Source organism: Crinia signifera, chromosome 1 (assembly GCF_055691185.1).
Source record: "Crinia signifera chromosome 1, ASM5569118v1, whole genome shotgun sequence".
NCBI classification, from domain to species: Eukaryota; Metazoa; Chordata; class Amphibia; order Anura; family Myobatrachidae; genus Crinia; species Crinia signifera.
In genome coordinates this window covers 100,557,331-100,584,563 of record NC_139217.1, presented here as the reverse complement: position 1 = coordinate 100,584,563, position 27,233 = coordinate 100,557,331, and the positions used below count along the sequence as shown (strand labels likewise).

The window sequence follows — 27,233 nt, the reverse complement described above, 5'->3', positions numbered from 1 at the left end:
TGAATTCATAGTAGGCAGAAGCAAGTAAACTGCAGGGGTTACCAAGATAGCAAATAGGCATGGCAAAATTATATTTCAACTAGCAATGACAAATAGAAAAATAAGACAAATGACCTCTTGCCTTCCTGCATCTCAGAGCTGCCTAGAGCAGTGGTTCCCAACCTTTTTTCTCTCCCGTACCCCTTGATTAGGCTTTTCATTGATGAGTACCCCTCCTCTCAATTTAAAATATAGACAATACGAGTGGAGTGGAAGTGAGCGGTTTGCGTGTCCTTATGCTTGTCCTTATATTAAGGAGTAGCGGGCAGGAATCGTGCCCTTCCGTGTCTGGCCGCTGGTTGTGTATTGTCTCCAGGGTTCCCACTTACACCTGTAGGATTAATGCTGCTGCTTCTTCCCCCCGTGTCAATGCAGGGCAGATGATTGCTGATGTCTGAGGGCAGCATGGGTAGCTCCCATTGGATTGCAGGTCAGGCAAAAGCACAATGAGACGCTGATGATGCTGATGACGCTGAAGACAGAACCATAAGTGACAACATAGATCTTCTCCATAGCAATAAGTCTTCTTCTTCTGCCATCAAAATACTTTTTTTTCATCTTCCGCCATTACCAATACTATTTTCAAGTACCCCCAACTGGTCTGCAGAGTACCCCCAGGGGTACTAGTACCCCAGGTTGGGAACCACTGGCCTAGAGACTGATATAAAACATCACTCCCTTATATTTAGTTAAGTCCTACAGCATCATCACACCTTTGCCATAATTATTCCCATCATTCCCCTCATTATTATGCCCCCAATGTGACTTTATTTGTAATTGGGTGAAATATTGTCTGGAGAATAGGGAACAGAGAGTTGTGGTAAATGGAACAATTTCAATGTTTTAAGCGGTGATCCTCAAGGGCCTGTGCTGGCTGTGGTGGATTCAGGGGGGGGGGGGGGGGCTGTCATTTCTTTCTGACATAGCTGTATGTAGCTGAGGACCAACTAGCCCAGCCCCGCATCGCTAGCTAAATATTAAAGGATCAATACAGCAAATTAGCTGGTGATCTGTTCACCAGAAGAACAGCACACAGGACATGCGGTCACCCCTGAGGTTAGAGGATAGGAACTTTCTCACCCAGCGTAGGAAGGGTTCTTTACAGTAAGGGCAGGTAAAATATGGGGCATCACGGATGGTGTAATGGTTAGCATTACTGCCTCACAGCGCTGAGGTCATGGGTTCGATCCCCACCATGGCTCTAACTGTGCGGAGTTTGTATATTCTCCCCGTACTTGCGTGGGTTTACTCCGGGTACTCCGGTTTCCTCCCACAATCCAAAAATATACAGATAGGTTAATTGGCTTCCAACAAAATTAACCCTAGAATGTCTGTGGGGCAGGGACTGATGTGAATGTTCAAATATTCTCTGTAAAGCGCTGCGGAATATGTGTGCGCTATATAAGAAAATGGGTACTTATGTAGTATCTGGGCTGCCGATTTTTTGATTGTATGCCTTAAGTTAAGGCATACAATCAGATGCGATGCGATGCGATATCGCATCGCATCGCATCCGATATCGGATGCGATATCGGATGCGATGACCCGATTTTTCCATAGGAATCAATGTTAAAATGATTCCTATGGAAAAATGGGTCCTTTTCATACCCCTACTATCCAAGTGGGCATGGAGTTGGATATAAACCTGTGGCGAGCGTAGCGAGCCACCGAGCCCGAAGCGTGGCGAGCGAAGCGAGCCCCGCGAGGGGACGGTATTCGTCCCCTCGCGGGGCTCGCTTCGCTCGCCACGCTTCGGGCTCGGTGGCTCGCTACGCTCGCCACAGGTTTATATCCAACTCCATGCCCACTTGGATAGTAGGGGTATGAAAAGGACCCATTATTCCCATTGAATTCCATGTTAAAATGGACTCAGTCCATTTTAACATTGATTCCTATGGAAAAATCGGGTCATCGCATCGCATCGCATCGAATCGCATGGTCGCATGCGATGCGATGCGATCTCCCGATCCGACCCGATTTAGAAATCGGCAGCCCAGATACTACATAAGTACCAGAAAATGTTAATAAATAAATAAATAATAAATAAATAAATAAATATGGGATAATCTACCAGGGAAGGTTGTGATGGGAGATCCAATTACGTTTAAAAATGGATTAGACTAACGTTTAGTAGAAGTATCATAATATCATAGTATCATGGGGCATAGTCATTATTATAATGTACTATAGTGGACAGCCACTTTGGGTCATTGGGGATTAGTTTATAATGAATCAATAGTAATTATATAGACTGTACATGCGTGCAGCTCAAAGTATTCATGCGCAGTCTATCGATGATCTCCCGGCCTGCAAATTTGCAGCCAAGCAATCAGGGGTGAACTAGGCCCAATGTGTGTGGAATTACTGTGTAAGGCATAATGGGCCTGATTCAGAGCTGATCACTGCTGTTGGAAATTGCAAAGTCCTGCGAGCAGGTAGTCACCACCCAGTCAGAGTGAAATCCTGGCCTGCAAATGGGTTGCGAAAATCAGGCTGATTGGCGATTAGCTGCAAATCCATTTGTAATTCAATCACTGTATAATGATTCTTCCAATATGCGCATAACCCAGATCTTACTGTGCCTATGTGGCAGAGACAGATTGATTGAGGCCGGAGCTGATGTCACAGACCCGCCCTTAAAACCCATGGGCACACTGGCGTTTTCCCTGACATTCCCAGATAACGGCTGGATGACACCCCCCAAACACCGACTTCCTGCCAGTCCAATAGAAGCCGGCTTTCAATGAAAGAAAAATCTTATTTTTGTCACTGTTTGTGTACTATGGTCCATATGCACGTGCAGAATGATGAGGTCTGAATACCCCCAATGTGCAGGGCATAATTGTGAGGGGCCTATTGTGCAAGGCAGTGTGGGCAATACTGTGTGGGGCATTATTATGTGGGCAATACTGTGTGGGGCAATACTGTGTGGGGCATAGTTTGTAGGTCATTGCTGTATAGGACATACTGTAGGGCCTGATTCGGCATGGATCACTAATCTGAGAAGTTGCAGATGACTGCGAGTAGATATCTGCCGCCCAGACAGAAAGAGAACCCGCCCCGTGCAAGCCTGCGAATGAATTAGGAAAACTACAGCAGATCGCTATTTTCCATAAACATCTAAAGGATTTTGCCATATGTGCAAATGTGAGAAGCTCTGAGGCTTCACAGAGTGATGATGTCACAGAGCGATGATGTCACACATAGGCTGAGCTGTTTGGCTCTAGGCTCATATCTTCACGGAAACTGGATGAAGGAAGACGTTATCCGTGAAGATGGACTGTTATCTTAGCAAGTGCTGTGATGACGATGCTGATGTGCAGTGCGCTGCACCTGTGAGATCCCAGAATGCCGATGTCTATGATGGAGACTGTGATTTCACAATAGAAGATCAGAGATGGAACATAATTTCCACATGGCCGGCATTTACCTGCAGAAGGAGCAGATGGCTCAAGCTCCATAGGTTTACCACCAGAAAGAGCAGAAAGCGCAAGCTCCCCAGGTTTACACCTAAACTGACTCCTATATATGAGGAGGAGCAGCTGGAGGTGTCCGATGTGGGCTGTGATGACAGTGGAGGAGACAGTGTTGGCCCAGGGAGTGGCAAAGTGGCGCCTGGCACCGGGCACAACATAACGTTGATGCATACGCTATCCTGGCTAAACAAACTGTATATATATAGCCATACTGCAGCTTATTGGTGGTGACATGGACAGTGTATACATTTGTGTATATTTGTATATATTTGTATATATGTAAATTTGTAAATATTGTAAATATTGTACATAGTTATAGATAGATCTATCTATCTATCTATCTATCTATCTATCTATCTATCTATCTATAGATAACCAATGTACAATAAAAACCCTGTACAATAACAGTCCGTGCGTGCGTGTGTGTGTAATGTGTGTGTGTGACACAACCCTGGTGCACGCGCTGCTGGCGCACACCTACACACATCCCACAAGTGTTGCTAATTTGCAAATGCCGCCAATTGTTCTAATTTTGTTGACGTGTTTTACAGCTGCACAATGTGACATAAAGGCTCCGACTCTGAATCAGCCGCACAGTGTTATAGTTATTGGTACTGATAACCGTGACACCTTAAGATGCTGGTAATGCTGAACACAAATCCTGTTACATACAACGTGTAATGAGATCATGTGTAACAAGGTGTAATATCCCCCTACTGTACAGTACTGTGGGTATAACATGTCATCCCAGAGGTCTGTGTCCTGTATAATAGATGGACATAGTCACATCTCCCCGGCCACTGCTACAGTGTTCCTCAGTAACAAATCACACAGACCAGTCATTACCTTTTGCTGTACAGCAGTGTTTCTCAGTGTCAGCAGTGGCACTGAGAGGGAGGGGGTAGCGGGTACTTTTTAACGGGCCCCGGGTCTGTTGGAGGGGCCTGAGTCCTGCTGCTCCCTCCTACATTGCACAGAGAGGGAAAACCAACTGTCACTGCAACAGCCTCTCTCCCCAGCTCAGCACATGCTGCTCAGTACTATGGCCCTTATTCTGATCGGTGCGGCCGGAGCCGAATATGCGGCCAGGACCGTGCGTGCGAAACCCCGCCTTCCATACGGATCGCCAACTCCGTCCGTATGCGGTAAGAAGCTGGCCGAACGGACCGCACGTGTATTTTTCACGGAATACGCCTCCTCCATCTAAGGGAACCTCCCCCATCATTCGATGGTCGCAGACCATCGAATGCAGGACCGAATGCTCCACCAGCTCCCGCAACCTCAGACCACACGGACATGTTTCCGTGCAAAAGCAGGGATCTGGGCGGGCAGCTGACATCCGGCGATGTCATATGTCCGCCCCCTACACGTGCGTCACGACTGCATTACCATACGTACGCCCAGCGTTTGCATGGGAACGCCCATGAAACGCGGGGCGTATGCATATGGTAATGAGCCCAAATAGCCCTTCACGCCCATCTCCACCCCCTGTTCGGAGTGTTCACAGATCATGCGGGATTTGGCCGTACGCCCCGCTCGCACATGCGCAGAGACGCCTCTGCACATGCGCAGACACAAAACATCGGCGGGCCGAACACACGCGGATATATCCGCACCGATCAGAATAAGGGCCTATGTCCTGAGCTGGGGAGAGAGGCACAAAGCTAACTCTCTCTGCACATATTACAGCTGCCTCACTAGCAGTGCACATTGTTTTGCCCATTTTGAGAACAAATTTGTCCCACAATCAGGTCTGAATTATTCCCTTTATTTGTCCAATACAATCCTATCCAAGTACCCAATACAAATCTGTTGGACAGGAGGGGAAGGATAATTAAGGATGGGGGTGCTGTGCTGCTGTCACTGCTGAGGGAATGATGGGGACAGGAGATGCTGCTGTCAGTGCTGCGGGGGAGGATGGAGACAGGGGTTCGGTGCTGCTGTCACTGCTGGAGGGAGGATGGGGGTGCTGCTGTCACTGCTGGGGGGGATGGGGACGGGGGTGCTGCTGTCACTGTGGGGGGGATGGGGATGGGACTTTCTACTAAATTAACTGAATGTTAAATGTGCAGGTGTTCAGAATGGGATGGCACTAGAGACAGATTTTATAAATAAATACACTTACCGCCCAAACGCTGTGTTGATGTATCAAGGCGCAAACCCTTTAATCAATAAAAATCAACACAGCTATGGGCGGTACTGTATGTGTATTTATTTATTATATCAATCTCTAATGCCATCCCATTCTGAAATTATATATATATACACACATATAGTAATCCAAATAAGGAGGCACTCGGAGACTGTATAATCAGACAAAACTTCTGTATTGAGGGTTTAGTACTTTCGAGAGCGAACTCTCGTCCTCAGAACCACCTACAGCAAGTTGATAATGCAATAGACACACTTAAATACCCAAAGACTTACCAGTCTTCAGCGTCTCACACACGCCGCGCGTCCATCCTCCCGGAAGCCTCTGCAGCCGAACTTCCGGTTATTGCTACAGCGTTGCCTTGGACACAACTGTGTGCGTTCCAAAAGGCATCAGCTGTGCGTTCCACCGCCTGAACAGCCGGACAGGCTGGGCAGGAAATAGATGTCCGCAGCTTAGGCATGAATAGAGACCTTCCAACAGGCAACATCTAGGGGTAAAGTGGAGAGCATACAGAATTACAATCATATCAAACAAGAAAAGCAAAATACATATAAATACACATAATACCTATACATAATATAGAACAAAAAGTCCAAAAAAGCACAATCAGAAAAAAGTCGACACCAAAAAAACACGACACCCCAAAAAAATAAATAAAAAAAATAATAAAAATATTTACAGAAAGCTGGACAATACAATTAATTTAGATAAGGCTGTTCCAGTTGATCTTGTCATTGAGACCACCTGGTTTGGTGGTCCCAAGGCGCAAGATCCACTGGGATTCCCGGATGAGAAGAGCCTTAGCCCTATCGCCACCACGATTGGGCCTAGGCACATGATCTATCATAAAGTATTTGAGATCGTCTAAGACATGGCCAGCCTCCTGCAAGCATATACGATTCATTTTTGAATAAAAAATCATTTGACCCTATTTCAGGCAATACATCCATCAAAACGTTCAGTAGATTAATGGATGATTCTACCCATAGATACTTAGCCACCCCTTACAGATTACATCCCAATCTGAAAAAGGCTGAGACATTGGCTTTGAAGTCACTGGAAAAAGATAATACCATCTGTATCAGGCCAGCTGACAAAGGTGGTGCAATCATCATTCAAAACATGTCCGATTACAAAGCGGAGATTCTACGGCAACTCAGTGATGTAAATGTGTATGGTCAATTGGGTTCAGACCCTACTCCTCGCTATCACAAGGAACTTAACGGCATTTTGAAAAATGCCTTGGACTCTAACTTAATTCCATCTAAAGTATATAAAACCCTGCTTGTTACGCATCCTGTGGTACCTGTAATATACACATTGCCCAAGGTGCACAAGAATAGCTCCAAACCGCCTGGAAGACCTATAATTTCGGCCTGCGGGTCGATGCTGCAACCTGTTTCCAAGTTGTTGGACAGTTTGGTTCAACCTCTCCTGTTGTCCCAACATACGTTCCTTAAGGACACTACATCATTTTTACAAAAGCTGGAACAACTACCGGACATTCCCCATGGCACTTTATTATGTTGCCTAGATGTCAGCAGCCTCTACACCTCGATCCCCCATGAGGGGGGGCTGCTGGCGATGAAGAAGTTTTTGGAGAATAACCTTGATCCGGGACTCTTTGACCAACGGCTGTATTTACAGCTATTAGAGCTCACCCTTACTAGAAATTTTTTTCTTTTTGACGGGTCTTTTTACCTGCAGCGGCGTGGGTGCGCTATGGGGTCTTCCGTAGCACCCACGTACGCGAATGTGTATATGTTTTTGGTGGAACATGACATGTTTTTTTCTAACATCGATGTGTCTCGCAACATCGCGATGTATGTGAGATACATCGATGACGTATTTTTGCTGTGGACAGGGGGCACCAGCTCATTTACCACTTTGATGGATGAGATCAATGGTAGGGATTTCCCTATCAAATTTACCTTTACTTACGATTTGGTGAAAACCAACTTTCTGGATGTCACTGTACAATTACATGAAGGCAAATTTATCACTAGTGTATTCAGCAAAGAAACAGACAGGAACACGTTGTTACGTGCTACCAGTCATCACCCTCCAGCCCTCAAGCGGGGTCTCCCGCTATCTCAAATGGTTAGGGTGGCTCGCATTACTAATCAACAAGAAGCCATCCCTGGGGAGCTGGATAAAATGATATCACGGTTTGTGGACAGGGGGTATGATATTGATTTGCTGAAACAACAAAAAGAACAAGTCCTGTCAAAAAGTAGACAGGAATTCTTTAAGCCTAAAATTAGGGATTCTTCTAATTCCATCCCATTTGTCAGTGACTTCACAACGGCCAGCCCAATTTTGGGCAGGGCCATGAAAGCTTTGTGGCCCATTGTCTGCACAGACAAAGAGCTGCTGGCGCTAGCAAGGGTCAAACCCCTTCTAGCATACAGGAGGGGTAGAAACTTGAGGGACCGATTAGTTCACGCTGATGTGTCTAATGCAAAGGTAGTGGTACCAAATGTAGCCAGGAAACCCCCTGGATGTTATAAATGCAGCAATTGCGTGACATGTAAGTTCATGGTGGTGGGTAAGTCTTTCAGACACCCCCATGTGAACAAAATTTATGATATCCGCCATGTCCTTACTTGCAATTCGACCCATGTAGTGTACGTTGTCACATGTCCGTGTAACGTATACTATGTAGGTCAAACTACCCGAAAATTTAAAGAAAGAATGGGGGCCCACCGTTCCTCCATCAGTATGACAGAGAGGGGTAAAGACATTGACCAGCCGGTGTCTTGACACTTTAAGGAGGCTGGCCATGTCTTAGACGATCTCAAATACTTTATGATAGATCATATGCCTAGGCCCAATCGTGGTGGCGATAGGGCTAAGGCTCTTCTCATCCGGGAATCCCAGTGGATCTTGCGCCTTGGGACCACCAAACCAGGTGGTCTCAATGACAAGATCAACTGGAACAGCCTTATCTAAATTAATTGTATTGTCCAGCTTTCTGTAAATATTTTTATTATTTTTTTTATTTATTTTTTTGGGGTGTCGTCTTTTTTTGGTGTCGACTTTTTTCTGATTGTGCTTTTTTGGACTTTTTGTTCTATATTATGTATAGGTATTATGTGTATTTATATGTATTTTGCTTTTCTTGTTTGATATGATTGTAATTCTGTATGCTCTCCACTTTACCCCCTAGATGTTGCCTGTTGGAAGGTCTCTATTCATGCCTAAGCTGCGGACATCTATTTCCTGCCCAGCCTGTCCGGCTGTTCAGGCGGTGGAACGCACAGCTGATGCCTTTTGGAACGCACACAGTTGTGTCCAAGGCAACGCTGTAGCAGTAACCGGAAGTTCGGCTGCAGAGGCTTCCGGGAGGATGGACGCGCGGCGTGTGTGAGACGCTGAAGACTGGTAAGTCTTTGGGTATTTAAGTGTGTCTATTGCATTATCAACTTGCTGTAGGTGGTTCTGAGGACGAGAGTTCGCTCTCGAAAGTACTAAACCCTCAATACAGAAGTTTTGTCTGATTATACAGTCTCCGAGTGCCTCCTTATTTGGATTACTATGGTACATTATGGACTAGGCACCGGAGCAGATGCCAATTCAGAGTGCCGGCATACAACCATGAATATACACACATATATATATATATATATATATATATATATATATATATATATATATATATATAGTGGGTGTGTGGTCTGGCACTCCAACTCTCCTGCAATTACCGTGGTGCCATCCAAAAATACACAGACAGGTAAGTATCATAAGACACTATGTGGCGGCACTCAAACGGGTTTTCTCCTAAAAAAATAATGCAGACCAACAACTGCAGCTAGGTCTAATGCAGATCTGGCATATTTGGCAGAAGCCTGTATGGATCTGATTGATCCGAGCAGGGTTCAGTGTGTAAAAAAATAAATAAAAATAATATCAAGCCCCAGGCTCACAGAGCAGGTCCTGGTTGTAAAATAAAAATCAGGGAAAAATTTGTGTAGGGTTCCACTGATTTTTTACAACCAGCACCAAGCCCAAGGGCCGGTCCTGGTTCCCAAAATACAGGGGACAAAACGAGTAGGGGTCCCCCCGTATTTTAAGAACCAGCACCAGGCCCAATCAGCCAGCAGGGTTATGCCACAGCCGGGGGGAGACTTTTTATACAAGTCCCCCCGGCCAAAGCATTCACCCCCTGACCAGTCAGCATCGGCAGGGGTCCTGGGGAAGTGGGGACCCCCCAAAGAAGGGGTCCCTCCCCTCCAGAACTTACCTGCCTATGCTGAAGCCTGGGGCTGTCCTCGATGCCCCAGGGTGGTGGGCATCTAGCTGATTATTTGTGTAAAAATAGAAAAAACCATTGGGTTTTGCTGTGGAACTATAAGTCCCTGCAAGTCCCATGTATATGGAACACAACACCAGAACGATTAGCTGGGGAAAATCAAACAGGTTTCATTTTTCCCAGCAAGTTGTAACGACCGTTTTGGGCCGTTTATCAGCGTTTTTTCCCGTGTGGGAGCAAACGGCTGATAATCGTTTGCTCCCACACACCAGAAAGATTATCATTCCAACCAGCCAAAAGTTGGCTGGTTGGAATGATATCTTTCTGATGTGTGGCCGACATCAGTCAGCTGCCAATTAACTAAACTGTATGGGAAATATTTACTAAAGTCTGGGATTACAGAAGTGAGGATGTTGCCCATAGCAACCAAACATATTCCAGCTACTACCTTCAAGAACAGGGGTAGCCAACTCCAGTCCTCAAGAGCTACCAACAGTTCAGGATTTCCAGGTCTCCTTACAGAATCACAAGTGAAATAATTAGCTCCACCTGTGGGTCTGTTAAAATGTGTCAGTGAGTAAGTAGTATACCTCTGCTGCAGCTTGGTCGTCTGGAAAATGTGCACTGTTGGTAGCTCTCGAGGACTGGAGTTGGCTACCACTGTTCTAGAAGGTGGTAGATCAGGGTTGCCTACCTGACCCTCTCCTCATAATTGCCTACCTGACCCTCTCCATGCGGGAAAAAATGCTCTATTCCTGGACTTCCCTGGTAATGTATGATTGCCATCACCTGTGGGGAGCTAGGTAAAGGTGTTACACCCCAGGTGATGGCAATCATACATTACCAGGCAAGCACAGGAACAGAGCATTTTCTCCCGCATGGAGAGGGTCAGGTAGGCAAGTACAGTATGCCTCTCCTTCAGGGAGAAAATGCTCTGCTCCTGGACTTCCCTTGTAAGGTATGATTGCCATCACCTGTGGGGAGCTAGTTAATTGATAAGAAAGGTGTTTCACCACAGGTGATGACAATCATACATTACTAAATAAGTCCAGGAGCAGAGCATTTTCTCCCTGATGGAGAGTGTCAGATAGGCAACCCTGTGCTAGATACATAAAGTAATTGGTACTTATATGTTAGTTGGGCGCCCACTATATTAAGTACGCTCATACCCCCTCTATCCATGAAGCATGAAGTTGACCTTATACAGTGTGGCGAGCGCAGCGAGCCGACAAGCCCGAAGCGTGGCGAGCGGACACGTAAAACTAAGCAAATAGCTTAGTGGGTGCCCAACTAACATATAAGTACCGTAGAATCTGATGGTTTGCGAAAGGCAACATCTTCAATTCTATAAACCTGCACTTTATTATTTTTATTAGTTATTTATATAGCGTACACATATTCTGCAGCGCTGTACAGAAAATATTTGAACATTTACATCAGTTTTTGCACCAGTGGAGCTTACAATCTATATTCCCTACCTCATATACATGCACACAAAGACATTATGGGCTCAATATTGGCCCTTATTCAGATCTGATCACAGTACAAATTTGTTCCCAAAATAGGCAAAACCATATGCACTGCAGGTGGGGCAGATGCAACATGTGCAGAGAGTTAAATTTGGGTGGGGCATGTTGAAATTGAAATCTAAATGGCAGTGTAAAAATAATGCAGCCAGTATTCACCCTGCACAGAAACAAAATAACTCACACAAATCTAACTCTCTCTATATATATGTTACATCTGCCCCACCTGCAGTGCACATGGTTTTGCCCATTTTGAGAACAAATTTGTACTGCGATCAGATCTGAATAAGAGCCATTGTTGTGAGCCAATTATGATACTAGTATATTTGTGGCTTGTGGGAGGAAACCGGAGTACCCGGAGGAAGCCCACACAAGAACAGGGAGAATATACAAACTCCACACAGTTAGTGCAATGGTGGGAATCAAACCCATGAATATACCCCTATACTTTTGTACCATGGAAGAAAAATGGAGCACTGAAAGGAAACATGTGAAAACATACAAACTCAACACCAACATGGTTACGGATTAAATCAAGCTCAAGGCAAAAGCACTGTGAGGTACTGTAGCAAAGATAATCACCTCAGCAATAATGATTACTTCCACTACAGTTTCCTCTCTTGCAGTGGCGGATTGGGTCTGTATGTAATGCCCGGGGGGGCTGGTGGCGGCGGCGGTATGTAACGCGTATGGGCGGTGCGGCGGTATCTAATGTGCGCGTGGGGGGGCGTCTAACCTGCTGCTGTTTCTTTCTGGGAGCCTGGTGCTGTGCCGCTTGAAGGCCCTGGGAGGTGCTGTGCACGCATGCGCAGCAGCCTCCCGCGGCCATTTTGGATTTGGGCAAAGTGCTGCGGCCGCTGCCCACGGCCCAGCCAGCCCAGGGGGGATCACGACCGGCCCATTTTTAAAGAGTTTTGGACCAGCCCACTGGGAAATGGCCCGATTTCCCGGTGGGCCAATCCGCCCCTGCTCTCTTGTGTCTTTTGTGTGTGTGTCATTTTCCTCATGTAAATCTAGTAATCACCCCCTGCCTGATAACAGAGATGTCACTTTCCACAATAAGCAGTAATGACATGGCAAGGTGATTTGATTTTAAACACTCAAATATTTCTTTCATTTTGTCCTTAACACATATTTCCAAAGCCTGAGGCATAGTTTGGCATCATATACAATGTCCCCTTCCCATGTAAAAATATTCACGCTCTCAATTATCTTAATAGAAAATCCCTTTGTGCATAATCTTAGTTTTCTTTAGCCCCGGGCAAAGGCTGACATAACAAAAAAAAAATGTGCACATATAAAACACCTTTGCTCTCTCCCCTTTCATGTTATTAGGAAATCCTTTTGGGCATAGCAATAGAACAAAAGGCTTTGAAATAAAGGATTGATAGTCTTAAAACAGAGGGATGACTGTTCAAATCTAGCTTAAAAGATAGAGAACCTATAAAAAGCAAATGAACAGAAGCAAAGAGACAAGCTTGCAAATCTACATTACCATGACAACCGATGCAAAGAGTAAAAGGAGCTGTAGATTTCAGCAGTGTTTGCTTACAAATACACTGTTGCTCTTGAAGACTATAAAATATCTAAAACAATACATGTGTATAAAGCCCTTTGCTCAAAGAACACAAAACTGGGACTATGTAAAAACCGGACCTGGACTAAACCCCAGACCGGACATCAAAATCTGCAGTCCGGAGCTTGTAGTGTCCGGTCCGGGGGGTGTCTTATCGGGGGGGTCCCTGTGATAGCTATCATCAGGGACATGGTGAAGGGGAGAATACAGCCTCCCTGTGTGGTCCGGCCTGTCTGTTTTTTTGCTACATGCCCAGACCATACAGGGAGGCTTTATTCTACCCCTCCTCCTCTCCCTGGTGACAGGTGTCACAGGCAGCCCCCCCCCCCCCCCCGGACAGGACACCCCCTGGACCAGATGCTACAAGCTCCGGACTGCAGATTTTGATGTCCAGTCCGGCGGTCCGGGGGTCTTGTTCTGGTCCAGTTTTTACTCATAGCCCACAAAACTGTATATATCTGTTTTCAGTGCTCCAGGCAACGTCTGCTGATAGGCTTGTTGCGCATGAATACAGTTTTACTTTAAACCTTGAAAACTATGCACATTAAAAAGTCACTGTATTCTTTCCAATTGAAATGATGTTCATATTGTGTTTACAGCCCCCACACAAGGCCATCTTTTGAATTCATATTCTCTAACGCAGAGGTGGCCAAAGCTGTCCTCAAGATCTACCAACAGTTGATGTTTTTCAGACAACCTGTGGCTCTATAGTAGGAATGAATGCAGCATGTTTGAAAATGTGATCGTAATGACTACAGCTGTGCACTAGCCAGGTGATTTGGAAAATGTATACCTTTGGTAGATCTCGAGGTCTGGTTTGGAAACCCCTGTACTAAGGCAAAGGTGTATAGCAAATGTAAAATAGCAAAAAAAGAGAAAATAAAATCAAAATATAACTATATAATTGCTTTCATTTGTGATTATTGTGAAGGTATGAGGTTTAGAGTAAAACTGTAATTATGTAATTTCATGCCCCCTCACACAAAAACAAACAAACACATGCAGCTGCCAGGCTGCGGTGGCGGTACCCCTGTGACAGCGCCACGACATCCCTGGGAGCCGCAGCACACAGTTAAGGAACCACTGCCTTAGTGGCACCCCTGGCAGAATCTGAAGAATCCGGGAGATTAGAAAGTCAATGCAGAGCAGCAGATAATTTATGACTGAAATGGCAGCCTCCTCTCGGATCCGGAAGAGGAGGCAACTATGGTATACATAAAGCTTTTTTCAGCAAACAAAAATAAGTGTTAAGAGGTGGACTGTGTGTGATAACAACAATGGTAGCATTTTGTATATGAAAATCACTTACATTAGAGACAGAGGGTATAATCCAGAAATGTAGGTAAACCCAATGTTTAACCACATCTCCATTGGTTTTACATCTGCAAACGTGCAGGAGCAGCACTCCGCAAGTAGAGGTCTAAGACTCCGATGTCACTTGCAGGGACCAAATGCTTCTGGCATTCAGTGACAGTATCAGGAAAAGTGACAGGTTACCTGTCTCTGAGTCTGCATTTCAATAAATTTTACATTGAAGACATTCTGTACATCTCAGGATTACAGACTAGATGATGCATCATGCATCACCTTAATGCAAAGGACCTACAGTAAAAATGGTTGTCAAATTTGGAGGTGCAATCAGGTATCCCTCTTATGCATTTGCTGAAGCTCCTAAACGCGTTTCCCCGCTTTTTTTATTGTCAGCGGCTTCCTCCGGGAGATAAATTAGCAAAGAAGTTTTTTGCAGCCAAATTCCACGCACTTCTCAGGAGCCAACTCCGGATATAGTTGCAAACAAAGGTTAATCAGCACCAGCGACTGGGAGACCTGAGAGAAAGGTGGCATCCACAAGGTACCTCTGATATATGTCTGGCCAGACACAATTTGGACACAAACTTACAAAGCATTTACCATCTCTGCTAACTGAAGCTAACAATACTAACCTGCAGGTTGTTTTTAGCGCCAACAACTGCTGTCACACATGTCACACAATACAGCCCACTAATCAGTTGTCATGAACTTATGCATTCATGCATCTACTAACCAACTATAAATATAGTGCATAAACAGAAAAGGGTTGCCCAGATGGGAAAATCAGGCGCAGTTTTGCTTATGTATGTAAATTATTGGTAAAAAAATTAAATATAAACTCAAATCCACAGCTTATGTGCTGCTCCCAACAAAAGACTACTAAGCCTTGCTGGTAAACAAAAAAACACAAAATAAAGAGAGCGCACTGTGTTGATCTTTTGTTATTAGATTTTTTACTAAATTATTATTTTTAATATAATAGGTACACCTTAAAATACACAATTATGCATACATGCATTTACACAATAAAAAATTATACACTTTAAAATATATAATGCATTCCGACTAGCACCAAAAATGGCCCAAGTTCATGATCAATTTCCAACTTAAATATAGAGTTCCCAAATGGATATAATGAATGTCACTTCCAAATGAAGTTATTATGATGTATCCAATTCAATTTAGGAAACAAGGTTTGTATGGGGTTATATTACCGGCTGATGATGACGGTAGCAGCAGTCCAGTAGCTGCGTGTCCGCTTCCACCGGTGTTGCTCCGATGGACTGGGAGCCGGTACCGGGAGCAGACACTCCTGAAGCAGGTGAGAACTGGTCTGCTGACAACCAGCGTGGCCCCGATGTTGTGGGAGCCTACGCTGGGAGCTGACACAGTTATAGATGTTATACCTCTCCCGGAGTAAGCAGCTGATGGCGGGTAACGCTTGGTCCACTCGTTGCCAGCGTAGCCCCGAGTTGGAAGGGGCCGGCGCTGGGAGTTGACACAGGTGTAGACGCCCTGGTTTCTGCGATGGAAATTGCACCTGTGATGGTGCTGGGACACCGCCAAGATCAAGTCGGGTAAACGGTAGTATGGTTCAATTCAGTCGGCTGGATGCTGGGCAACAATACGTTGGTAGCCTTGGCTATCTCTGATGGTGGTAGTCGGAAGGATTTAAATGCAGATAAAGTCTTGACGCGTTTCTCCGTCAAGAATTAATGGACGGAGAAACGCGTCAAGACTTTATCTGCATTTAAATCCTTCCGACTACCACCATCAGAGATAGCCAAGGCTACCAACGTATTGTTGCCCAGCATCCAGCCGACTGAATTGAACCATACTACCGTTTACCCGACTTGATCTTGGCGGTGTCCCAGCACCATCACAGGTGCAATTTCCATCGCAGAAACCAGGGCGTCTACACCTGTGTCAACTCCCAGCGCCGGCCCCTTCCAACTCGGGGCTACGCTGGCAACGAGTGGACCAAGCGTTACCCGCCATCAGCTGCTTACTCCGGGAGAGGTATAACATCTATAACTGTGTCAGCTCCCAGCGTCGGCTCCCACAACATCGGGGCCACGCTGGTTGTCAGCAGACCAGTTCTCACCTGCTTCAGGAGTGTCTGCTCCCGGTACCGGCTCCCAGTCCATCGGAGCAACACCGGTGGAAGCGGACACGCAGCTACTGGACTGCTGCTACCGTCATCATCAGCCGGTAATATAACCCCATACAAACCTTGTTTCCTAAATTGAATTGGATACATCATAATAACTTCATTTGGAAGTGACATTCATTATATCCATTTGGGAACTCTATATTAAGTTGGCAATTGATCATGAACTTGGGCCATTTTTGGTGCTAGTCGGAATGCATTATATATTTTAAAGTGTATAATTTTTTATTGTGTATATGCATGTATGCATAATTGTGTATTTTAAGGTGTACCTATTATATTAAAAATAATAATTAAGTAAAAAATCTAATAACAAAAGATCAACACAGTGCGCTCTCTTTATTTTGTGTTTTTTTAAATATAGTGCATGCTGTTTTTTATAATTTATCAGAGCTAATTTAACATAGAGAATACTATAATCGCAACTGGTTGTGCTTTGTTTATTTTTATTTTTATATTGTACATGTTGTTCGTTAAATTTTAGATCATTGTGTCATTTATATTATAAAACATTAATAAATGTCATATAAATACTAAACTTAAACCTGATATTGCGCAGCCCTATTCTTTCCTTTTGTTTTCTTCTGTTTTGGCACATTGAGCCGTCCCTAAATAGGGCAGCCGCATTGAAAGGATAAGGTGTTATATTAGCACTTAGGGCCTTGTAAGGTGTTATATTAGCACTTAGGGATTTTGTCTTTCTGACAAAATCCTTCTTATATGGACAAAACCATGTGCACTGCAGAGGGGCAGATGTAAAATGTGCAGAGAGAGTTAGATTTGGGTGAGTTATTTTGTTTCTGTGCAGGGTAAATACTGGCTGCTTTATTTTTACACTGCAATATAGATCTCACTTTGAAGTAAAACCCAGCCGAAATCTAATTCTCTCTGCACAAGAAACATCTGCCCCCCTGCAGTGCACATGGTTTTGTCCATCTAAGAAGGATTTTGTCAGAAAGAGTGAACTAGAATAAGGCCCTTAGTCTGGTCAATTAAAATTCTGGTCATAATTTGTTGGTTCTCTGTGGCGCAGGACTACACACAGTTTCTTGCAATACAGGAAAGAGGTCCATTGTTCCTGTATGACTGTCCAAGTGTTATTACCATTTGCCTTATTGTCAGTGGTGTCATGGACTGGGAGCCTGCACTGGCTCTAGGCAGGGCCAGATTTAGGGGTCAGTACCTCACGGGCCTAGTGACATTAGGTACTGTACCAGCAGTTTGTTTATTATTATTATAGTATGTGCAGCATAACTACTGTGCGGTTATGAGCGGCACTACTACTGTGGCCATTACGTTTAAGGGGCATTACTATTGTGAGCGTTATATGGGTCACTATTACTGGAGTCAGCCGGCGAGGGGGTTCATGTGTGCTGGCTCAGAAAGTGAAAAAATGTAGGTGTTATATGTGATATGTTGCATAGGGAAATATATACTCCTTTCACACGGTGCAGATATTTACCAGTTAAAAATTTTCAACCCAGTAAATTGCTGATTAATGGGGCCTACAGACGTAGCGATATACAGGCATTTTCTAAGCGATCTCAGTAGATTGCTTACAAAACTCCTCTACATAGCTCTGTGTGTAGGGGCCATAGTGCTAGCAATGTGCAGCCCCACACGTTGCTATTGCCCACTGATAATCAGTCAGGGCCAGTGTCCTCACCAGACAGCGGCGTAACTATAGCACCGCAGCCCCCGCCACCGCGGCTTTCCCCCTGAGCGGCTTTCCCCCTGCCCGGTGACGTCAGTGGGGGGAAGACGGCTTTCCCCCTGCTGCGCTATACAAAGCTGTCCTCAAAGCCGCTCTTCTGATGGTAATACCAGCAGATGAGCAGCTTTCCCGGCGATGATGCAGGAGCGTGCATCACCGCTCCCTGGGCCATACACACTGGGCGGCTTTGAGCTGAAAGCCGCTCAAACCTGATCTTTTGAGTGGCATTCAGCTCAATGTCACCCACTGTGTATGGGCCTTTATTATCAATATACCAAAATATATTGTTACTAATGTTATATAGAAATATCTTTCAACAACAAGCATTTAAGCATAGACACACCCATATCTGGAGCTAGACACGCCCTTGATGTGCGACACAACCTACTGTAATCTCTGTTTTAGTTTTTAAAAGTAGGCAAGTGTGGATTTATATTAATTAAGCACTTTTTTTTCCCAGAAATTCCATCAAAAATTATATTATTTGGAAGGTATCACACTGCAGAATACGGAATCCCCTATATTTAGTCACCAGAGCACCCTACTGTATGTAGCTTTCTATCGTTTCTGCAATATTACCACATTTTTCAAATTTGCCTGCCCCTCCTAAATAGCTAACACCATCTAAAAGGCTAGAACCATTATAGCCAACAGATGACATCACATTGTGTTCCAGAAAATATATGAAACATTCGCCTTTGCTAATGACCACTTGCACATGCACGGCCTAATAGCAGCAATTGTACATTACAGCAGCTCTGTTGAGTATGTAGTTTGAAGTAAAGTGATCACAGTATTTATTTATTAATGGTGTCCCTACCCTACCCAAGTATACACACCAAAACCCAACTGCACCAGCTGTGTCTGTAAAGAAATGGTTACCAGAATTCCTCTACTTATCATATTAACTATACATTGTAACTTTACAGAAACTTTTATGACTTAAAATACAAGCTGCATTTTAACTTCAATGTTAATGATGTGGGGGCCACCCCTTTCCTGGATTCTAGCTAAAGATTACACTAATGGTAGTGGAAGCTCAGCTCCAGTGTCAGACTGGGACAGGAAGGGCTCAATACATTTGAAAATTCTTTAATCAAGACCGGAGTGACGCTGATTCAAAACCAGGTTCCCAAGAAAATCAGTTGTTAGTGTAGGACTTGCAGTGAAATGGGGTCCCTTGGCGATGGGCTGCAAGCTTAAATGCATTGATCAATTCATGAACTAAAACCCCATTATTTATTTATTGATTATTTGAATGTTAAGGTGAGTTAGTTTGTTGTAGTGAGTGCTGGGCCCCCTGTGTTTGTATTTACTAGAGTGTGTGATCACAGGCCACCGCACCCCACCCTGGGATGTGGGTGCTGTTTGCACCCCATACCTAGGAATGGCGAGTGTGTTGGTACTTCTGTGTCTATATATTTGGGTTGATTTTTAATTAACCTCTGTTACTGTGATCATAGCTTTCTCATGCACCCTAGATAAGCTCATTTACCTGAAACCTGTGACAGCTACCCCTTTAATACTAATTCAGGTGCTGTGTTTGGGATTGTCTCACCTTATAAAAGCCATGTTACTTGGCAGTTGAGCATTAACCCAGAGAAAAAACACATGTTCATTTTAGCTATGATGTGTAAGCAGGTGCCAGGTTCCCAAGAAAACCAGTTAGTGTAGGACTTGCAGTGAAATGGGGTCCCTTGGCGATGGGCTGCAAGCTTAAATGTATTGATCAATTCATGAACTAAAACCCCATTATTTATTTATTGATTATTTGAATGTTAAGGTGAGTTAGTTTGTTGTAGTGAGTGCTGGGCCCCCTGTGTTTGTATTTACTAGTGTGTGGTCACAGGCCACCGCACCCCACCCTGGGATGTGGGTGCTGTTTGCACCCCATTCCTAGGAATGGCGAGTGTGTTGGTACTTCTGTATCTATATATTTGGGTTGATTTTTAATTAACCTCTGTTACTGTGATCATAGCTTTCTCATGCACCCTAGATAAGCTCATTTACCTGAAACCTGTGACAGCTGCCCCTTTAATACTAATTCAGGTGCTGTGTTTGGGATTGTCTCACCTTATAAAAGCCATAAGTTACTTGGCAGTTGAGCATTAACCCAGGAAAAAAAAACATGTTCATTTTAGCTATGATGTGTAAGCAGGTGCCAGGTTCCTAAGAAAACCAGTTTTTAGTGTAGGACTTGCAGTGAAATGGGGTCCCTTGGCGATGGGCTGCAAGCTTAAATGTATTGATCAATTCATGAACTAAAACCCCATTATTTATTTATTGATTATTTGAATGTTAAGGTGAGTTAGTTTGTTGTAGTGAGTGCTGGGCCCCCTGTGTTTGTATTTACTAGAGTGTGTGGTCACAGGCCACCGCACCCCACCCTGGGATGTGGGTGCTTTTTGCACCCCATTCCTAGGAATGGCGAGTGTGTTGGTACTTCTGTGTCTATATATATATATATATATATATATATATATATATATATATATATATATATATATATATATATATATATATATATATATATATATATATATAGGAGGGGAGGAGCCGGCACTCACAAACTACTCATCCAACTGCTGGGGTGCAAGTCCTAGGCTGAAGTCCAAAAATGGGGTTTACAGCCAAATATATTAGAAGTTCAATAAAGAGCACTCACCAAGCTTTCAGATAAGATGCAATTTAAAAGGTTTAATACATCACCAAGGGTTTTACATCACTCTGTCGACGTTTCGAGCCTCTCAGAGCTCTTTGTCAAGACCAGCACAAATATGGTTTACAGCTCAGAAAGCAGTTTCTCTGTGCTGGTCTTGACAAAGAGCCCTAAGAGGCTCGAAACATCAGCAGAGTGATGTAAAACCCTTGGTGATGTATTAAACCTTTTAAATTGCATCTTATCTGAAAGCCTGGTGAGTGCTCTTTATTGAACTTCTACTATATATATATATATATATAATCGGAATTAGAACCGCACTCTGAAAGAACATAGGACAACTCAGCGGTGCTCCACTTTAAAGGAGTGTTAGTCCCAATAATATAGCAATTGTTGAAGCAGGCACTCACCATAGGCAATTTTGAGCAAGTTGAATCAAATTTTATTTCAAGACATCAATAAAGGTTTGGTCGACGTTTCGATCCTCAACAGGGATCTTTGTCAAGACAGAGGTAGGTCACATCTCAGGACAGGCAGCACCAGGCAGTGTACAAATGCAGTCTCCCATTCAGCTATTTATGGTAGCACTAAGTAGACGATAGACACACCTACTTCCTGTAGAATACACTAACAGGAAGTGTTCAAAAACTATGTAATAAAGGGCCAATAAATGCAATATAAAGTGCCACAATCTAAGATAAGGTAGCGTCTAGTGTACATAATAAACAGCACCAAAAACAAAGTTAACAGGTCCCAGGTTTAAGCACTAAAAAGTACGAGTTCCGTCAGACCGGAAGTACCTTGCGTTCCACCGCTGTGGAACGCACGGCTTAACCGGAAGTAGCCGGGATTGGCCGCTCACTCGCGCCAAAACCAACAGCCGGATATCTCATGCAGTGACAGAAAACGGAAATCGAGTGCGCTTCAGCCATTGGAGCGCACATTAAAGCGGAAACATTAGGCTTGCGTGTCAGGCTAGTGAAACGCACGCCGTATCATAGGAAGTGTAATGAGAACAGGGATACTAGCTTGCGCTCCAACTGAGTGGAACGCAAACCGGAAGCAAGACTAAAAAACATCAGCGCATTAAATCTAAGGACCATAGGGTGCAAAAAATATTATTTTAAATTTTTAAAGTGCCACCATATATTACCAAATGGAGAGATTGCCTGATACTTCACATCTTAAATGACAACAATAAAACTCATTTTTCGAAATTTGCAGATAAAAAATGTACAAAAAAATGTATAATGCACATTACATAAAATTAATAAACAAAAATATAAGAATATAACAAGACAAAAAATTGAAGATATTATGCAGCATTGACAATTTCAGTTGAATTCCCTAGAGAAACACATTGTATGAAATATATTCATTTAAGCCCCTAGGGGCTACTGTTCCAAGGTCATAAATCCAGCGTGCCTCACGCTGATGAAGTCTTTTCACACGATCTCCACCACGCAAAGGGGGGGGTATGTGGTCAATTAACATGCATCTCAGACTAGCAACAGAATGACCCAACTGTTGAAAATGCTTGGCCACTGGTTTATCAGACACCTTGTTTTCAAGTGCCTGCCGTATCGACAGGCGATGGTTCGCCATCCGCTCCCTAAAGCATCGTGTGGTAAGTCCCACATAGTAGAGTCCGCAAGGACACATCAGAATATAGATCACAAACGATGATGTGCACGATAATCGGTGCTGAATCCTAATTTTTTTCCCCGTATGTGGGTGGGGAAATGTCTGTCCAGCAAGCATAGATCGACAGGTGGTGCAGTCGATACACCGGACACACCCCAACCGTTGTGTTGGTAACCAGGAGGTGTTGTTACCACTAGGCTGTGATGTGGGTCGCATGAGCATCTGCTTGATATTTGGTCCACGACGGTAGGAAAGCATAGGAGCTTTTTTGCTCACATGGGACATCTTTGTGTCTGTGGCCACAATTGGCCAATGCTTTTTGATAGCTCTACCCATCTCGTCGGATGCCGTGTTATAGATTGATGTAAAAATCATGCGATTCTGTTCCAGTTTACGTGGTGTTGTCAACTGCTCTTGCTGGTGCCTACTGAGTGCCTTGCGAAGACAACGCTCGATGGTTCTTTTGTGGTAACCCCTTTCGATAAAGCGCCCACTCATCTCTCCAATTTGTTCATGTGCTGTCGAGACCGATGAGTTGTTGCGTAGCACTCTAATGAATTGAGAGATGGGAAGACTCTCTTTGAGGGAGCTCGGGTGGTGGCTCGAAGCATAGAGTAATGAGTTGCGGTCAGTCTCTTTACGAAACAATGTAAAACCGATCTTTGATCCTTCCTTGAAGAGTGTAACATCCAGGAAGTTTATGCTAGTCAACGAGATGCAATGTGTGAATCGAATGGTTGTGTCAAGGGAATTTAGTATTTTAATCATTTCAAGAAACTCAGACTCCGTGCCAACCCAAATCAAAAAAATATCATCAATAAATCTTTTAAAACACAAAATTTTACTGGAAAATGTAGGCATGATGTAGCTATTCTCATAATTATGCATGTAGAGATTTGCATAAGACGGATTAGCAAGGATGAGTTGATGTTCCTCCAGGTGGATCATCCAGTATGCCCGTATATTTACACCTTACCTAAGATCCATAAGCGGCTGGATGATCCACCTGGACGTCCTATCATATCGGCTGTGGGCTCTGTGCTACAGCCATTGGCTATTTTTATTGATGTCTTTCTTCAAAAGCATGTTCAGCAAATGTGGAGCTACATAAGGGACACCTCAGACTTTCTTGAGAAAATTGCCTCCTTGGGTGACATTCCAGATGGGGCATTTTTTGCTACCATGGATGTCACCTCATTGTATACGGTTATCCCCCACCAAGGTGGATTGGAAGCACTTAGAAAAAGTCTGTTGTCTGCTCCTAATGCGGGTCCCCCGATTGAATTCCTTCTTGAATTGGCGGAACTTGTATTGCGACATAACCACTTTATGTATGGCAAAGGATACTTTTTGCAGAGGGCGGGGACCGCAATGGGGTCCTCCCTGGCCCCGTCTTATGCAAATCTCTACATGCATAATTATGAGAATAGCTACATCATGCCTACATTTTCCAGTAAAATTTTGTGTTTTAAAAGATTTATTGATGATATTTTTTTGATTTGGGTTGGCACGGAGTCTGAGTTTCTTGAAATGATTAAAATACTAAATTCCCTTGACACAACCATTCGATTCACACATTGCATCTCGTTGACTAGCATAAACTTCCTGGATGTTACACTCTTCAAGGAAGGATCAAAGATCGGTTTTACATTGTTTCGTAAAGAGACTGACCGCAACTCATTACTCTATGCTTCGAGCCACCACCCGAGCTCCCTCAAAGAGAGTCTTCCCATCTCTCAATTCATTAGAGTGCTACGCAACAACTCATCGGTCTCGACAGCACATGAACAAATTGGAGAGATGAGTGGGCGCTTTATCGAAAGGGGTTACCACAAAAGAACCATCGAGCGTTGTCTTCGCAAGGCACTCAGTAGGCACCAGCAAGAGCAGTTGACAACACCACGTAAACTGGAACAGAATCGCATGATTTTTACATCAATCTATAACACGGCATCCGACGAGATGGGTAGAGCTATCAAAAAGCATTGGCCAATTGTGGCCACAGACACAAAGATGTCCCATGTGAGCAAAAAAGCTCCTATGCTTTCCTACCGTCGTGGACCAAATATCAAGCAGATGCTCATGCGACCCACATCACAGCCTAGTGGTAACAACACCTCCTGGTTACCAACACAACGGTTGGGGTGTGTCCGGTGTATCGACTGCACCACCTGTCGATCTATGCTTGCTGGACAGACATTTCCCCACCCACATACGGGGAAAAAAATTAGGATTCAGCACCGATTATCGTGCACATCATCGTTTGTGATCTATATTCTGATGTGTCCTTGCGGACTCTACTATGTGGGACTTACCACACGATGCTTTAGGGAGCGGATGGCGAACCATCGCCTGTCGATACGGCAGGCACTTGAAAACAAGGTGTCTGATAAACCAGTGGCCAAGCATTTTCAACAGTTGGGTCATTCTGTTGCTAGTCTGAGATGCATGTTAATTGACCACATACCCCCCCCTTTGCGTGGTGGAGATCGTGTGAAAAGACTTCATCAGCGTGAGGCACGCTGGATTTATGACCTTGGAACAGTAGCCCCTAGGGGCTTAAATGAATATATTTCATACAATGTGTTTCTCTAGGGAATTCAACTGAAATTGTCAATGCTGCATAATATCTTCAATTTTTTGTCTTGTTATATTCTTATATTTTTGTTTATTAATTTTATGTAATGTGCATTATACATTTTTTTGTACATTTTTTATCTGCAAATTTCGAAAAATGAGTTTTATTGTTGTCATTTAAGATGTGAAGTATCAGGCAATCTCTCCATTTGGTAATATATGGTGGCACTTTAAAAATTTAAAATAATATTTTTTGCACCCTATGGTCCTTAGATTTAATGCGCTGATGTTTTTTAGTCTTGCTTCCGGTTTGCGTTCCACTCAGTTGGAGCGCAAGCTAGTATCCCTGTTCTCATTACACTTCCTATGATACGGCGTGCGTTTCACTAGCCTGACACGCAAGCCTAATGTTTCCGCTTTAATGTGCGCTCCAATGGCTGAAGCGCACTCGATTTCCGTTTTCTGTCACTGCATGAGATATCCGGCTGTTGGTTTTGGCGCGAGTGAGCGGCCAATCCCGGCTACTTCCGGTTAAGCCGTGCGTTCCACAGCGGTGGAACGCAAGGTACTTCCGGTCTGACGGAACTCGTACTTTTTAGTGCTTAAACCTGGGACCTGTTAACTTTGTTTTTGGTGCTGTTTATTATGTACACTAGACGCTACCTTATCTTAGATTGTGGCACTTTATATTGCATTTATTGGCCCTTTATTACATAGTTTTTGAACACTTCCTGTTAGTGTATTCTACAGGAAGTAGGTGTGTCTATCGTCTACTTAGTGCTACCATAAATAGCTGAATGGGAGACTGCATTTGTACACTGCCTGGTGCTGCCTGTCCTGAGATGTGACCTACCTCTGTCTTGACAAAGATCCCTGTTGAGGATCGAAACGTCGACCAAACCTTTATTGATGTCTTGAAATAAAATTTGATTCAACTTGCTCAAAATTGCCTATGGTGAGTGCCTGCTTCAACAATTGCTATATATATATATATATATATATATATGTTTGGAGTTCCTGGACGGGGATCTCCACTTGGAAGGCACCGCGCATTTGAACTGGTTGTACTGGAGTGCTACCCCTCTTGAACAAACAAATCAATCAGACAGCATTCTGTTTCTGCTTCCTACCCCGCAGCCAGACCATGAACGGCTGTCAACATGCTGATTGGTAGATGCCAGGAGCAAGTATGGTATGGTATTGAAACAAATGGAGATATGGAAGAGAATCACAGGAGCGGCATGTTATGATTATTTTTTTAGATTTTTCAGTGAATGGGTATGGAGGGGCCTCAAATGCATTGCTTTGCCTGGAGCCTCTAATGCTGTTAAGACATCCCTGCTTGCTGTTGTGGGTAGGATGTGGGAGATCCACCTGCTATTCCAGAGACTCTAACTGCCTGCTCTTCCAGGAAGGCTAACCCAAAACCATGAGTTGGGTTTATGATGCCACCCAAAAATGCTTAATTCACAGACACAGTGATCCGACCATTCACAGTAAACCACCTACTCTTATACTCTTTGTGAAGGGGTGTGTGCATGGTACCACACAGGTGCATTGTACCATTGTTCATCTAGTGCATATTAAGTCTGCTACGTTTTACTCAGTCAGACTGCTCTTAGCCAGGAACATCCTGATCTTGCCAAGTACAGTGAGATTTTCGAGCATCTCTCAAAATAGGTCTTAAATTCATTACCTGAATGTGGGAATATTTACTGCTAAATGTGTACATTAAAAACCAAGTGGGTTAAGATGTAAATAATGCATACCCCTTTCATGCTGATCATTTGACCTGGCAAGGTGAGGGGTAAACCCAGGTTGTGTGTTAGTGTGAACAGGGCAACCTGGATTAAAGAAAGACCCTTCTGATCTATATCTTTTACATTCTTGTCTAGTGTGCACATTCCATATCGTTAACGATGTTCACCCCCATACACTGTTACCGACCTCCCTGTCTGCTAAACATGCAGGTTGATTTAAGCCAATACAGTAGCCAACGACCCGCATGTTCAGTGGGTCCTGTTGAGATAATTGAACATCATAATTTACCCATATCGTTGAGTGTATATATTGAATGTCATTTTACAGGGAATTCAGGGGTAAACACTGCAAATATAGCTAGAGCACTTTGGCT

The 27,233-nt window shown here is 44.0% G+C and overlaps 1 long non-coding RNA gene across 1 annotated transcript in view; it reads right to left on the bottom strand.

Annotated features, from left to right (window-relative positions):
* LOC146058527 (uncharacterized) overlaps positions 1–27,233 on the bottom strand; it is a 129,622-nt gene that overhangs the window by 2,799 nt on the left and 99,590 nt on the right. The window lies entirely within an intron of this gene.